Consider the following 17,224-nt stretch of genomic DNA (forward strand, 5'->3'; position numbering starts at 1 on the left):
AAATAAAGCTTATAAAAGACCCGAGGTAACGGGGTGTAACACCCCGAAAATATTAGAAAACGATAATTATTTACACATGGTAAATATATTGGTTCTACCGAGTAATAATGTAACTAGGATTTACTAACCTAGTTAATCATAAATTGCTAAACAATAAGGAAGCTTGAAGCAAATTGGCCCGAATTATAAACCTATAAATGTTGAGGGACTAAACATGCGCAAGTGGGATCAAGTTCTTGTATTAAAACAAAAAAAATATAAAACACACATATGTGTGTGTGTCTGGCGAGTTCATCAGGAGCCAAAAAGGGGGGGTCTTGTTCACAACCCTAAACCACAAGAAACTCAAGAAAACAAGAGCAATCAAGCCAAAAGAATTGGGGCTTTAACAAAAATTGTGATCACCTAAGTTAGTAGATCACAAGGTATGTTGAATTTAGTCTTTTGGTTTCGGTTTGATTTCTTGATGAATACATGAAGTAGAAATCTGAACTTGCATGTTTGATTCTGGAATAAAGTCATGATAAATTCATGATTTAGAACAAACCCTAGTCAATAATTTGATGCATTAGTGTCAATAGATATGAGATTTATAATCACCCATTTATGTGTTAAATGGGTTTTGTAAAAAGATGATGAACACTAGAATTATGATTATTAATCTAGTGTTATTTGAGCTCCATGAAATAAGTCTAGGTGTTGATGTATAACTAGACATTTGAATCTGTGAAAAATGTTCAAAATTGGCTAAATGACTAGTTATGAAACTTGGTTATTGATTTAGCAAAAGTATGCCCTTTATGTGTTTGTTGAAATGCCTAAAGAAAACTAGATGTTGAAATTTTGAGTAAAAATGCATTTTGAATGTTATGGTGAATTATGCATTATATGAAATAATACGAGTTCTAAACAACTCATTGAATGAACTCTATAGGCAACGGAATTGAATCTTCAAGCGGACGAGCCGGAGTTGATGCACGCTTGAAGGAAAAGCACTAAAGGTACGTAACTTCGGTTTCGTTACATTATGCCATAAACAATAGTCTTAGAAATGTTAATGAGATTGTAGTGTCAATTGCGAGTTTGGTATGTCATAGAAGTGACGAAGTTCACTCGACAAACCAAACGCGGCAAAATAGTTAATTAGAAATGTTGGTTGATAGTATTGTTTAATTAGTCATGTATGGAATGTAAATAAAGTGATGTAACTCACTAGATAAAGAAACAAGTTAAAATATTGGGGGTAATGAATTTGGTATGTTGATAAAATGGTGAATTCCATTAGACAACCAAATGGGTCAAATAATGGTCAAAATGGTAGTGTTCGAAGTGACTTAAACGTCACTCATTAAATTTGAGTTATAAAAGCGTAAACCACGGAATGGACGTGATACGCTAAGATTGACAAGCCCGGAAATGGGTAATTATGGTTAGAAACCAATGTTGATGAATTATGTAAGTATGTAACTTGTTTCGTTACATTATGATAATTTGATATTGTAGTTATTCGAAGTTGGGTTTTAGAATAAGGATTTGTATTAGTTAAAGTGGCGATGATCACTACTTAATTGAACGGTCAAAACTAGATTAGAAAACGTATGGTTATTGTTGAAATGGTGGACTCCATAAATCGGCCAAACGGGTCAAATAAATGTGTGTTTAATCGATACTATGAAATTATTGAAAGATCCCTTGGCGATTGTAGATCATAAGAGCATAAACCATGGAATTGGTAATGAAACGCCAATGATCTTAAGCCCCGGAAGATGGGTAAAATAAGCCTTGTGGTCATAAAAATATTGATGATAGTTTTAGTGCAAAACTATGCGGGTCGAACAAATATATTAGGGATTTATAGACTTTCAGCCCGTAAACCAAATTTTCGTTATGATAATTGTAATAGACACGTCGGTAATTAAATTACATACGTATAGGAAAAAGAATCACCTAAAACGGACCTACGGGTAAAAAGTTATGGGCATTTGAAGTTAAAATTGGTGAATTTCGGAGCTGGCGGGAAATGTAGGTCAAAAACCTGCACCTGCTGGAAAATGGTTTCCCCCGCGCCACGCGACAGGATCCTTTGGATCTGGCGCGATACGCGGGAGTCCTCGCGACACGCGAAAAGTCGAGGGAGTTCTGGCGCGACACGCGACAGGACCAAAACTGAAATTTTATTTTATTTTTGATGATTCGATACTAGAACTTGTTTATATGCATTATATCAATGTCAAAACTAACTTTTTAAGTGGTTTTGACTCTAGGTAAGGATGGGGTCTTTCCGGATGGCGATCAAGCATGTTTTGAAGAACCGAACACGAACTTTTGAAGCTTACGCGTTAATTTAACTTTGTTTAGACAATGTTTATGTTGTAATCAATTCACTAATCGTGTTTTGAATGTTTAAACTAGTTGGTATTTAACTAGTATGTGATCACTTTAAAACTTCAATTTTGTACTTGTGTTGAAGTAAAATATTTTTTATATAAAATCATGCATATTTTTATTAAATTCAAATAGAAATTAGATGGTTGTTACAAGTTGGTAATCAGAGCCCAAGGTTGTCAACAAAGTGTTCGGTTTAAGCTTGATCAAACATCCGGTAAGAATTTATTATTTTAGTAAATTTTAGTGAAACATTAGAAAATGAATACGATTAGATGTGCATGGGAAGAGTGTGTAATACACTCAAACCCGGAAAGTGCACCAAACATGAATGGTCTAAGCAAGTTGTGAACTTGGCTAAACCAAAGCGAAAGATGCAAATGATATAAAATGAAATGTTTAACAACTAATATAAACATCCAAATTCAAGATGACTGATGAAGGAAATGATGATACGGTGCCGAAAGTCACCGAACAGATGAAAGAAATGTCTGGTGTAACCGGGGGCGAATTAGCATCTCAATTAACTGAAGAGATGGAAGCTAAAATTTCTGAGGAAGTCGGAAAGGCAGTAGAAGCCAGTCTACCGCAGTTCTTCGAGAGACTACAAACCACAATTTTGCTAGTAGTGGAGGATATGATGACTGAATTAAAAGATAGTCTCTCACAAGAAAAAGATGATGGGAGAGAGTCGGATGTGGACCCAAGACCCGTAAAGAAATCAAAGCCTGATACCCCGTAAAAGAAGGCAAGGTCTTCCCACACGACAGCCGCAGAGGCTAAAGCTGAACCTGATATCGTTTCAGGTATGTTTCTTACAAATTTAGTTTCAGCATAGATTTTATTCGATACGAGTGCGAATAATAGTTACATATGGGCATACATGAGTAGTAAAACGAGTAAATTACGTAAAAGGAATATATATATATATATATACACATATGTATAAGAAAATAAATAATGGTGAGCATGTGAAACCGGATCAAAAGTAATCACGGTAGATATTCCCATGGGAAGGGGTGCCCGCACACTTGAACCTGAGAATGTAACGAAAGATATGTGTCATAATAGGAAGGAATGTGTGCACACTCGAACCCAGGTACTTAGTAAAGTAAATAAATGATGTATTGAGAAGGAGTGTAATAACACCCGAACCCGAAAATTTGCAATAGTAAAGATGACAAGGGCAAGGTTATAGACTTGCCCAAAACAAATAAAACATGTGGAAACTTCGTTTATATAAATAAACGATGTGGATAACTTCCATACAACAATATGGAATAATAAAATGAAATAAATTGATTTGGTTATTGTTAAAATGGATTAAGGCTAAAAAAGTGTTGGAACGAAAATGGGTAAACCCCAAAAGCTGTATAACAATAGCAGTGGTCTCACCAAATAAGGCTTAAGAAATGGACCTTAGGGACATTGATAAAAGAGACTAATCGAAGGGTCACTAATAAAAGAGAAATGGTGTTCGAATCAAATAAGTAAAAAAAAAAGTGTATAAAAAGGAAAATGCAGACCAGACAACGGAAGCATTAAAACATTAGGATAAAGAACCCGGGTAACGGGTTGTAAATAAATAAATGTGTGAACCGGGTAACGGTAAGTGTAGGACAAACCGACATGTAAATGACGTTAGAAGTCATAAAATCGGAAAAATAGTTCGAAGGAAAACAATTGTGGCCTTAGACTACGGTCAAGGTCAAATAAAGTTCAAAAGGCAAAAGTAAATAATTCTAAACATAAAAATGGGAGCCTTGGTGCCATATACATATATAAATATATATAACGTTTGAACAAAAAAAGGAAGCCTACGAGGCTAAGTAAAAGAACCTACGGGTCAGTAATGTAAAGCGAGGAAACTGGTTGTAACTCCTTGCGTGAAATAATAACGTAAGGTAAAATTTGCGTAAAAGCGATGAGTTTCGCTAAGTTAACCGAATAGGTTAAAACTAAGAGATCATGAAAAGTCTGGTTGACAAAAGTGAAGGATTTCACTAAAAAAAGAAAAAAAAACATCTAAACGGGCAGGAATGATAAACGAATTCACAATTATTTAAATTGTGTTATTTCACAAAAAGGGCGAAGTCAGTACCGAAATAGCAACGGAAAGGAATAAATCCTTGGACGTAAATTCCTTGATATGGGAGATTGATATGGGTTAAAGAGAAGACGATAAACTAAAATTCGGTTTTAGTAAAAAAAAAATTAACGTTTTAACAAATATAAATATTATGAGAGAAATTGGATAGCACTAAAATAATAGGTGCATGAAGACACATTCGAAAAGAAGATTTCGATAATGAAAAGATTATCTAAACTTAAACATGACGTGATACGATCACGGTTAAGAAAAGTGATATAGAATATAATCATGTGTAGTGTGAGTTATGGGAATTGGAGATCATAAACTCACGTAAGTTTGGTTATGGCAACATGGTAGACCCGAAATTAACGAGGTATGAAGTGACGGTGAGTCGGTGACTAATCAGTCTAACCGATGGGACCATTCAAAGTCAATTTAGTGTTGGGATTTATACAAAACACTTGTCAATATAGAGTTAGTGTCGAGTAAATATGTTGGCAACTCATACTATTGAGTGGTCAAATGATAATTAGGACAAATAGGCAACAAGATAAGAAATACAAAACACAAGTTAAAGTCCATGAGGACTTACATGTGGAAGACGCATGCGTCAAGGCAAATGATAACTTTTGACTAAAAGAAATAAAGGCTGAAAAACAAAACTAAGTTAGTTTGGTCCAAACCAAAGAACGACTTGAAGAAGGTTTCGGGGACGAAACCTATTTAAGGGGGGTAGACTTGTAACACCTCAAAAACGGGTTTATTAATTATAATAAAGTAACCGGAAATAAACGGGTAAAATACTGTAGTGGTAAAAATAAACGCGGTAAATATTAGGATCTAAATAAGTAAGCCTAATATTAACTAAAAAGTGAATCAAAGCTTTGGAGGAAATAAAGCTTATAAAAGACCCGAGGTAACGGGGTGTAACACCCCGAAAATATTAGAAAACGATAATTATTTACACATGGTAAATATATTGGTTCTACCGAGTAATAATGTAACTAGGATTTACTAACCTAGTTAATCATAAATTGCTAAACAATAAGGAAGCTTGAAGCAAATTGGCCCGAATTATAAACCTATAAATGTTGAGGGACTAAACATGCGCAAGTGGGATCAAGTTCTTGTATTAAAACAAAAAAAATATAAAACACACATATGTGTGTGTGTCTGGCGAGTTCATCAGGAGCCAAAAAGGGGGGGTCTTGTTCACAACCCTAAACCACAAGAAACTCAAGAAAACAAGAGCAATCAAGCCAAAAGAATTGGGGCTTTAACAAAAATTGTGATCACCTAAGTTAGTAGATCACAAGGTATGTTGAATTTAGTCTTTTGGTTTCGGTTTGATTTCTTGATGAACACATGAAGTAGAAATCTGAACTTGCATGTTTGATTCTGGAATAAAGTCATGATAAATTCATGATTTAGAACAAACCCTAGTCAATAATTTGATGCATTAGTGTCAATAGATATGAGATTTATAATCACCCATTTATGTGTTAAATGGGTTTTGTAAAAAGATGATGAACACTAGAATTATGATTATTAATCTAGTGTTATTTGAGCTCCATGAAATCAGTCTAGGTGTTGATGTATAACTAGACATTTGAATCTGTGAAAAATGTTCAAAATTGGCTAAATGACTAGTTATGAAACTTGGTTATTGATTTAGCAAAACTATGCCCTTTATGTGTTTGTTGAAATGCCTAAAGAAAACTAGATGTTGAAATTTTGAGTAAAAATGCATTTTGAATGTTATGGTGAATTATGCATTATATGAAATAATACGAGTTCTAAACAACTCATTGAATGAACTCTATAGGCAACGGAATTGAATCTTCAAGCGGACGAGCCGGAGTTGATGCACGCTTGAAGGAAAAGCACTAAAGGTACGTAACTTCGGTTTCGTTACATTATGCCATAAACAATAGTCTTAGAAATGTTAATGAGATTGTAGTGTCAATTGCGAGTTTGGTATGTCATAGAAGTGACGAAGTTCACTCGACAAACCAAACGGGTCAAAATAGTTAATTAGAAATGTTGGTTGATAGTATTGTTTAATTATTCATGTATGGAATGTAAATAAAGTGATGTAGCTCACTAGATAAAGAAACAACTTAAAATATTGGGGGTAATGAGTTTGGTATGTTGATAAAATGGTGAATTCCATTAGACAACCAAATGGGTCAAATAATGGTCGAAATGGTAGTGTTCGAAGTGACTTAAACGACACTCATTAAATTTGAGTTATAAAAGCGTAAACCATGGAATGGACGTGATACGCTAAGATTGACAAGCCCGGGAATGGGTAATTATGGTTAGATACCAATGTTGATGAATTATGTAAGTATGTAACTTGTTTCGTTACATTATGATAATTTGATATTGTAGTAATTCAAATTTGGGTTTTAGAATAAGGATTTGTATTAGTTAAAGTGGCGATGATCACTACTTAATTGAACGGTCAAAACTAGATTAGAAAACGTTTGATTATTGTTGAAATGGTGGACTCCATAAATCGGCCAAACGGGTCAAATAAATATGTGTTTAATCGATACTATGAAACTATTGAAAGATCCCTTGGCGATTGTAGATCATAAGAGCGTAAACCATGGAATTGGTAATGAAACGCCAATGATCGTAAGCCCCGGAAGATGGGTAAAATAAGCCTAGTGGTCATAAAAATATGGATGATAGTTTTTGTGCAAAACTATGCGGGTCGAACAAATATACTAGGGATTTATAGACTTTCAGCCCGTAAACCAAATTTTCGTTATGATAATTGTAATAGACACGTCGGTAATTAAATTACAGACGTATAGGAAAAAGAATCACCTAAAACGGACCTACAGGTCAAAAGTTATGGGCATTTGAAGTTAAAATTGGTGAATTTCGGAGCTGGCAGGAAATGCAGGTCAAAAACCTGCACCTGCTGGAAAATGGTTTCCCCCGTGCCACGCGACATGATCCTTTGGATCTGGCATGACACACGGGAGTCCTCGCGACACGCCAAAAGTCGAGGGAGTTCTGGCGCGACACGCGACAGGACCAAAACTGAAATTTTAATTTATTTTTGATGATTCGATACTAGAACTTGTTTATATGCATTATATCAAAGTGAAAACTAACTTTTTAAGTGGTTTTGACTCTAGGTGATGATGGGGTCTTTCCGGATGGCGATCAAGCATGTTTTGAAGAACCGAACACGAACTTTTGAAGCTTCCGCCTTAATTTAACTTTGTTTAGACAATGTTTATGTTGTAATCAATTCACTAATCGTGTTTTGAATGTTTAAACTTGTTGGTATTTAACTAGTATGTGATCACTTTAGAACTTCAATTTTGTACTTGTGTTGAAGTAAAATACTTTTTATATAAAATCATGCATATTTTTATTAAATTCAAATAGAAATTAGATGGTTGTTACAAAGAGTTTGACTTAGAGATCCGAGACAAAAAGGGAAGTGAGAATGTAGTGGCGGATCACTTGTCTCGGATCCCGGTGGAAGGGATTGATGATTTGAGTGAAATAAATGAAAGGCTCCCCGACGAGTAACTCCTCGCCGTTTCCACCTTTGTTGCACTGTGGTATGCTCATTACGTAAACTACTTTGCCACGGGTGCCATCCCAAATCATTGGACCAAGAAGCAAAGACAACAATTTATGGTCCAAGTGAAGTAATACATTTGGGATGAACCAGATCTTTTCAAGATCGGGCCGGATCAAGTTATTCGGAGGTGTGTGCCCGAAACGGAGGTGTTGGAAATCTTGACTCATGCCCATTCATCCGCATGTGGAGGTCACTTTAGCGGGCATAAAACGGGTTATCGGGTTCTCTCATGTGGGTTTTATTGGCCCACAAGTTTCAAGGATGCATGTGAGTTCGCAAGAAATTGTGTAAATTGCCAAAGGATGGGAAGCATTTCAAAGAGGGATGAGATGCCATTACAACCAATTTTGGTTGTGGAAATATTTTATGTATGGGGCATTGACTTTATGGGTCCCTTCCCAAATTCCAACGGGTTTTTATACATTTTGGTGGCGGTAGATTATGTCTCTAAGTGGATTGAAGCCATTGCAACAAGAACAAATGACCACTCGGTTGTGTGTAAATTTATTCAATCCAACATCTTCTCCCGTTTTGGTATTCCGAGAGTTATTATTAGCAATGGTGGTTCACATTTCAAGAACTTTAATTTCGGGAAATTGTTGAAGCGATATAGCGTGAATCACCGGAATGCCACACCTTACCATTCGCAAACGAGTGGGCAAGTTGAAGTGTCCAACCGTCAAATAAAAGAAATTCTCATGAAGACTGTTCGTACGGATAGGAAGGATTGGTCGAGCAAGTTGGATGATGCATTGTGGGCGTACCGAACGGCCTACAAGACTCCAATTGGCACAACACCTTACCGGATGTGTACGGAAAGGGTTGTCACTTGCCAATGGAATTAGCGCATCGGGCACATTGGGCAATCAAGACGGTAAATGCGAATTATGATGAAGCGGGAAAGATGAGGAAGTTGCAATTGAGTGAAATCGAAGAAATTAGAGACGAGGCATATGAGTGTGCATCGGCTTACAAAGACAAGCTGAAGAAGGTACACGATGCAAAGTTGAGGAAGAAAACCTTTGAAGTGGGTCAAAAGGTTTGGTTGTACAATTCAAGGCTCAAGATGTTTGCGGGCAAGCTTAAAAGCAAATGGATGGGCCCGTATGTCATTCGGCGAGTTGGGAGGTTTGGTGATGTAGATATCCAAGATGAGCAAACAAACAAACAACAAACGGTGAATGGCCATCGGTTGAAGCCATACTTGGAGGGGAACGACATAAACAACTTGGAGCTTGACAAAGCGGGCTACATCTTACGCCCGGTCGATGAGGAACAACCATGAGAGGCCCAGGTTTGGTAGTGTAAATAGTTAGCATTTTGTTTTGTTTGTTTTGTATAGTTTGCACATTTATCGTACTCGCTTGAAGCTTGTGTTTGAAACAAATGTGGGGACATTCGGGTTACGAATCGTTCTAGCATTGTGTTGAGGACAACACGGGACTTTCGAAGGGGTAGGGTAATTTTTACATGTTTTTGAAAAATTTTAAAAACACAAAAAAATCGAAAAAAACTGAAAAAATATAAAAAAGACACTTAAAATTGCATTTTTAAGCGAATCAGGAATGCCCAGGTACCACTGTAAATTACGGTGGTACCGTAAGTTACGGTGGAAGTAAAAAAAATTTTGGGTGTTACGGTGAAATGCTACTGAGTTACGGTAGGTTTTGAGTTCCAGGTGACACCGTAATTTACGATGTCCACCGTAAGTTACGGTGGACCTGGCGAACTGATGGGTCGATTCTTGTACAGCAGTTACATAAAAAAAATAATAACAAATCAGTCACGTGAACCTCTCCCTATCCACTCGTTTTCTTTCACCTTTCTCCTCCATACATTCTCATCTATCACTTTCAATTACCCCACAAGATCTTCTACAAACCCCATAACCCTACAACCTTCAATCCTTCATATTTCTCTCAATTCTTAGCCAAATCAAGTGAAATCTAGGTCTATTTTGACTAATTTTTCACGTACTTGCTGATTTTGAGAAGAGATTTGTGAGAAATCGACGTTTTCTGGTCCGAATCATAAACCCTCGGCCCGAAAATTTTGGGGGTTTTTGAAGTTTTTGTTTCGCTTGTGTGCTAGCATCTTCAAACAAAGGTATGTGATGTTTATTTGCTACTTTTGATGATGCATTATGGAGAAAAAGGTTATTTGTGCTACTTGTTCATACACACTTGCTTGTTCATAGTTTTTTGTCATGAAAATGGTTACTTGAATATTATTATGGTTGTAGATGTAGGTTTGATGTTAAAGTAGTGAACTTTTGGGAATCTCTACATCGTAGAGACACCATGCCCAATTTTTGAGAAAATAATTATAAAATTTTTGTTCACTAACATATACAACCATAGTAACAAACAAGTGTGGGGATGTTTTGGAGAAAAGGGTCTAACTTTTGTGTTTGGTTGTGTTGTTTGCTTTGCAATGTGTGTAGGAAAATGGTAAGAACGAAGGAAAGAGCGGGAGCTAGTTCGTCTTCTTCGTCTAAAGGCAAAGGCAAACAGCCGGAATTGCAACCAAAGAAGAGGCAATATTTGGGGAGAGTTAGTGAAAGTGAAAGTTGGGAGGAGGAGATGATGGTGTTGGACCCGGCTGAAAAGCCAAGGTGGGAATCGGGTCCTGGATGATCAGCCGGATGAGTGGCAGCCTACACTATTCCATGACAGTATGAACCGGTTAAAAAATAAGGCTGCTGCATTCATCTGTGAGAGGGAAGTTCGAGAGGTTGAGTTTGGGCCTTTTAATGTGTTTGCCCAATTCCGCGCCCTAGGATGGGAGGCGGCGCTCAGCTGTTACGATAAGGATAGCAAGATTCTGTTTATGGATGAGATTCAAGAATAGATGGCAACCCTCAAATGCAACAAGTATGATAGGCCATCACAGATGAAGTTGAAGGGCGAGGTTAATGGGATCAAGGTGGAAATGTCGTTTGATACGCTACGGAAATTGGGGAAATACGACAATCTACCTGCTCATGATTACATGATCCCTAGTCTTGATGATCTGTTGGTTAAACCGGAGAAGCATCCGCATTGGAATGACATGTTAGCGACTTTGTTCTTGCCCGGTACTTATAGTGGCATCTTGTACCGGAAGAACTTGAAGATTGAAGCAAAATTGCTGCTAACCATTTGCATTTTGAATGTCATTCCAAGAAGAGGAAATAAGGAACAAGTAAGATACCCGGAAGTGCCAGTCCTTTATTCGTTGCTCAATGGGTCTCCCCGGTTTCCAATTCGGTATTTGATTATGAACCATCTTTGGATTTGTCGGAACAAATTGGGGAGGAGCATTATCCCGTATTGCCGAATTATCACGGGATTGATGAAGCAGTTTAAGGCGATCACGTCGGAGGATAGAGGAGCAGCGAAAAGGCACAAGCCTTTTGAGATTCAAAATATGGGTATTGGATGGACATACACTCAATCGGAAAGGTATCATAAGCTCAAATCGGAGGGTCAAAGATGGCGAGCATTGAAAGTTGATGCAAGAGCTCTTCTACCGGGTGAAGAGGATGAACCGGAGAGTGATGCGGAACCTCCGAGTGGTGATGAGGATTATGCAGATGAGCCTCATGGTGAGCATGTGGAAGTGGGCCAAGGGGGCCCAAGTAGGAGTTATGGTGGCGGTTTTTATGATTACACGGAGCGCTCATATGAGCCGAATTGGGCTTACGATGGCACTATGCAAGAGGTTATTGAGAACCAACGTCCTCCGGCACCCGTTTTTGAGTCATGGTCGGGTTCGGAGCGTACTTTATTTGATCAAAAAACGATGATGAGTGCTAGTATGGAGCGGGCCTTAAAGCATAACTTCGATTGTCAAGAATCATGGAATCGTGCACATGCTTACTCCTATGAGCTAGAGATGAATAACCGGTATGAAGATGATCAAGCGCTAAGGATGCATGCGGATTGGCATGCCGGGCGGCCCGTGGTTGTTGATCCACCTCCGGTGGATTATGCGTCTCTACCACTATACGATGGTAGTGTATCATATCCAACCCCGCCGCTCCATCATTCACAATGGCTAGACCCGCGTCAACAACAAGGAGCTTCACAACAAGGTGGAAGTGGTAGCGGTGCATTTGCTTTCGGAGAATGGAACGAGATGATGTCTTCCATTTTCGGGCCTCCTCAACCGCGCTACTATTAGTCATGTCGTGCTCCTTCTTGTATATTTTGTGAATATGTGTTGTTTTGTTATGTTTATGGTCGGGTGGATGAGTGGTGTTAGTTTGTGATGTTATGTTTTTGGTTGGAAGAGTTGGTGGTGTAATGTTCAAAAGAAGAAAAATATAAAAAAAAAATATAAAATGGAAAATATCAAAAAGAAATTTGTGGTTTGAGTGTTGAGCTTTCAGTTGGTGTTAAAGAGTTTTAGCGATCAAATCCTCCTAAAACCATACATTGGGGTCAATGTATCCCAAGTGTGGGGATGGGGGGAAATTTTTGAGGTTTTTGAAAAATTTTTAAATCAAGCGAAACAATGTGAGAATTTGAACACCTTGGACTAACCCCAAATAATGCACCGGCAACCCTTAATACCCTTTGTTCTTGGTGAGAGTTGAAGCCACATATGTAAATAAATAATACTTGTCTTTGATGAGAGTGGCAACGGGTGGGGTGCATTAGAACTTGTGCCTTAATACGGTTTGAGTCCTTAGTTGAATGTGAATGTAAAAAGGATAAGGGCAATTAGGTAGCTTCGTCTTGGTGAGTGCGAGTGTGGGATTTGGGGGGTTGGACCTCATTAATTATATATATGAGCATGGTTGCGAGAGGGGCGGGGGTTTGGACATTTAGTTGCCCATTTTGTGCCTAAAGCCTATCGTTTGTTAACCCCTTAGCTAGTTCCTAAAAATTTACCCGACTTGACCCGGTCTTATAGTGTAGTAGTAATTCTAGTAGTATGTAGATATATTTGTTGTTATATTGAAGATTTGCTTTGATAGTTTTGTTTGTTTGAAAAAGAAACGGAAAAAGCAATGAAAAAAAAAAAGATTGATGTTGCGTTGTCTTGGTCATAGTAGTTAAGTTTGGTATTTGTTTGTTTGTTTCTTTGTGTAATAAAAGACCGGGTTAAGTTTTCGCTACTTCATATATATTCCATTTCCTACCCATTCGCCTAGCCTCGTTACAACCTTTAAGTCCCTTTGATTTACATTCATATTTGGCACTTGTAGGAGGAGGACCGATTTAGGTACAAGCCTATAGTTGTGAACCACCCGTTTGCCTTTTGTGTGACTAGCTCATAGTTGCTAGTGCTTACTTGTTGCCGAGAGGAGAGACATAGCGAGGGGTGCGTTATTTTGGGTGTTAAGAAAAGGGTTAGTAAAGGGACTACATGTTTATGCTTGGTTTATGTTGATCGCTTGTTTTGAAAATGGTTTGATAAGTTGCTTGGGACAAGCAACGGTTAAGTGTGGGGATGTGACGGGCGGTCCATAGGACAACCCTTAATGATGTTAAAAGACGAGTTTATCCCTCACTTGATCGCGTAATTGTCTTGAATTGGATGACTACAGTTGCTTATGCTTCAGGTACACTTTGGAGCTTAAAATGGAGAAAATGCTGCTTTGGAGGGATTGGAGAGGAACGGGTCAAGCATGGAAGGAAAGAAGAAACAAAACACAAATTTCAGGGGTCCACCGTAACTTACGGTGGCTACCGTAAGTTACGGTAGCCCTGAAATCCATGTTTTTCCACTGTACCTCAGTCCTGATCCACCGTAAGCAATCTGAAGTCCACCGTAACTTACGGTGGGTACCGTAAGTTACGGTGGAGGCGACGGACAAAAGTGTAACTGCTCATTAAAACCGTTTTTGGAGGTGTCTTTTCACATTATTCATCATTGGACGTTTTCTCTGCACTTTGGGGGCGATTTTGGCTGGTTCTTGTTGGTTCCAAACATTTCTAAACATTTGGTTTGTGTTTTCGATTCGTATGAACTTGAACTTTGATGTTATGATGATCAACCGAACAATGTCCGGCTAAATTTGTGGTGATCATCTTAGGTGAAGGTTTTCTTAGACTCTTGTGTGTTTGTTCCTTTATTTCTAGAATGATAACTTTGTGTTTGCTTTGATTATCATGGTGTATGAGTAATTGATTGTAGCATGTTGATTGGTATTGCAATTCTAGTCTAAATCGTACGTTCTTGGTGTCGTTGACAATCGGGATATCACGGGAAGGGTTAGGGTTGGATATTGATTGATTGATCATCGGGAAACAACCTCGCATTCATATAATCCGAGTACTTTGTTCCCTTTTATCACAACAATTGTTTATACATGAGTTATGTCTATGTAACTCTTTCTAGTTGGAATTTCACACAAGTGTTAAAAGAAACTGAATCCTAAGATGGTCATTGTTCTCATAATCTGAATTAAAAATCCAATCTTGATTAGTAAGTAATTGATAATTTAATTTTCTAAAACAAACAATCCAAATCATTGATCTTTAATTTCTGCATATTAGGTTAATTGTAGTTAAATTGCAAAGCTATAGAATCAACACATTTTCCACATACTCCCTGAGTTCGATACCCATTTACCACTATCAATTAGTTGTTATTTGGATTAAATTTGTGTGTACTTCGACAGCACGTCAAGAAACAAGTCTAATATATTACATTTCATCCGAAAACACATCTAAATAAGTGTTCATAGATATAGTAATTAGTTATATTTATACTAGTCTAAGTACCTGTGTATTACACGGGTGGCTAATAAGAAAAATAACTACTTTAGCATTGTTAACGTAAATATTTTAATTATATATACGTTGAAAGATTAACGGGAATGACAGAGAGTACACCAGATAATTGAAATACATGAATACAACAAAAAATCACACCTCATTGAAGATCTCTTTATAAACAACATTAGTTGTTTTATTCACAGGTTTGCCGTTGTTAAGTATTAGTAGCTTGACTCGATCTCGTGTTTTAACCCTTGATAAAGCTACGTACAGTTGACCATGTGTGAAAACGGGTCGTCTCAAGTACAAACCAACTCTTGAAAGCGACCGTCTCTGTCTTTTGATGGCCACCGGCCCAAATGAACATAAACGAACATAAGCGAACGTTCACGAACGTAAATGAACGAACATAAAAAAATGTTCACGAACATAAATGAACGAACACAAGGTGTGTTCATGTTTGTTCATTTAATTAAACATTTAATTAAACGAACAAATTTTTTTGTTCATGTTCGTTCATTTATTAAATAAACAAACTTCCCGCCGAACAAGTTCATGAACATTCGGTTCATTTACAAGCCTAAATATGATTATCAAAAGTTTGTTTCAAACATTGCGATTTTTTGAAAAAAAAAAGATGGCGATTTTAGCTAAATTTAACCAAATTGTTTGTTTCGTTAATTGAATTACATGATTTGCGATATTTGTTTGAAGTGATCGAATATACTCTTTTTAACTTAAGAATTGATATATCTAATGTTATCAAACCCATGGTTGGGTTGTGAAAGGAGCTAATGAAGCTCAAATATACTCTTAGGTGTTTCTTTAAACATGACCAAACAGATGCAAATGATTGATTTTAAACATTTTTTGGTCATGAAGAAGTGAAGATGTATAAAAATTATCAGATGGCTTCTTTTTTTTAATTGTGATGGTATGTTAATGTTATGAAATACTTGTAAATGTCTAATATGGTAGAGTGAAGAATTGGATAAGCTTAGGGCTATAAACAAACCGAACTGAATGAGGCATTGTTCATGTTTGTTCATTAAGCTTTATCGGACAAATGAATGGTTCACGAACACATATGTCACACCCCCAAAATCCACACGCGGAGTATCACCGCTTGGGAGCGTGACTGACCAGGATCAAGCCACCAATCATATTGAACATGCAAGTAATAAATAAAAGTGTTTGTAATTCAACCAAACCAATATGAAAGGTATTCAAAACATAAGTGCAATATCAATGTTTAGCGGAAGCATATGAGTATAAGCCCAACATAAATAAAGTATGTAATGTCATAATGTTTAATTAAGCATTCACGATCCTTGTCCACAACGACCGCGCCTCCCAGTGCAAGCTCCATGTATACCTAACGACCTGCAAGGCATGTAACAGAGAGTCAACAACTAGTTGAGCGAGTTCACAGTAAGTAAGTTCGTAATAGGAAGTTTGTTTCGTAACATGTGGCTCTACTATGTATGTTCCATTAGTGGGGGCTTCCCATGTTTGCATATACACTAGACTATTTGTAACCATAAGGTTCTTCTTAACCCGAGAACAGTAGTACGTACAAGCTTTACGTAGGTTTTACGTAAGTGTCCTTCTTTACCCGAGGACAGTGGTACGCGTGGGGTTTACATAGGTTTTACGTAAGTGTCCTTCCTGACTCCGGAAGACAGTAGCATGTGTGAGTTTACGTAGGTTTTACGTAAGTGTCCTTCCTGACTCCGGAAGACAGTAGCATGTACTTGTTTACGTAGGTTTTACGTAAGTGTCCTGCTTAACCTGAGGACCATGGTAGATAGTCTAGTAACCGTGTAAGTACGAGAAATTGTTCAATCCCATCATTCAACCCATTCCCAATTCCCGGGAATCCCATGCCTTGGTAAAGAGTGTGAACTCACCTTGGTTTGCTCGGTATGCTAAACTATGTGCTCACAAGAAATCAGTCAAGTCCTATAGTTATGCATGTATACACAATCAGTTAAGCTCGCATGGATTCGCATGCAATATATGTCACGAAGTGTGTTTAAGCAATCATCGTCATGTAACACATAACAGTTATTTCACGTTCATCCAATCATGCATCATATGACAGAGTTCTTGGTCAATTCTATCATGGTTACTCAATAACACACTTTAAGGGTTATCAGGCTAAACAAGATCCACATACTTAACAAGGTTAACAAGCTTAACATGATTATCTTGCTTAACAGGAAATAATAATTAACCATGTAAATCAATTAACAGAGCTAACAAGCCATAAAGTTCGGACCTTGCATTCCTTATAAACAAACTCGGATCCAAGTGTTTCATTACCCAAAAGTCGGACCACATACATTTATAAAAAGTCGGACCACCTACATCATCACAAAGTCGGACATGCATTACATATGAAATCCGGACTTTATAACATCA

General features: G+C 37.4%; 2 long non-coding RNA genes across 2 annotated transcripts; both read left to right on the forward strand.

Annotated features, from left to right (window-relative positions):
• Window positions 1–290: 290 nt before the first annotated feature.
• LOC118487663 lies at window positions 291–2,355 on the forward strand. The gene is made up of 3 exons (XR_004882542.1): window positions 291–425; window positions 935–1,001; window positions 2,265–2,355. It is a non-coding gene; the product is annotated as an uncharacterized LOC118487663 (long non-coding RNA).
• Window positions 2,356–5,656: 3,301 nt separating this feature from the next.
• On the forward strand, window positions 5,657–7,784 carry LOC118487664. Its single transcript, XR_004882543.1, has 3 exons — window positions 5,657–5,793; window positions 6,303–6,369; window positions 7,633–7,784. It is a non-coding gene; the product is annotated as an uncharacterized LOC118487664 (long non-coding RNA).
• Window positions 7,785–17,224: the final 9,440 nt, after the last annotated feature.

The sequence above is a fragment of the Helianthus annuus genome, chromosome 15 (genome assembly GCF_002127325.2).
Source record: "Helianthus annuus cultivar XRQ/B chromosome 15, HanXRQr2.0-SUNRISE, whole genome shotgun sequence".
Classification (NCBI taxonomy): Eukaryota; Viridiplantae; Streptophyta; class Magnoliopsida; order Asterales; family Asteraceae; genus Helianthus; species Helianthus annuus.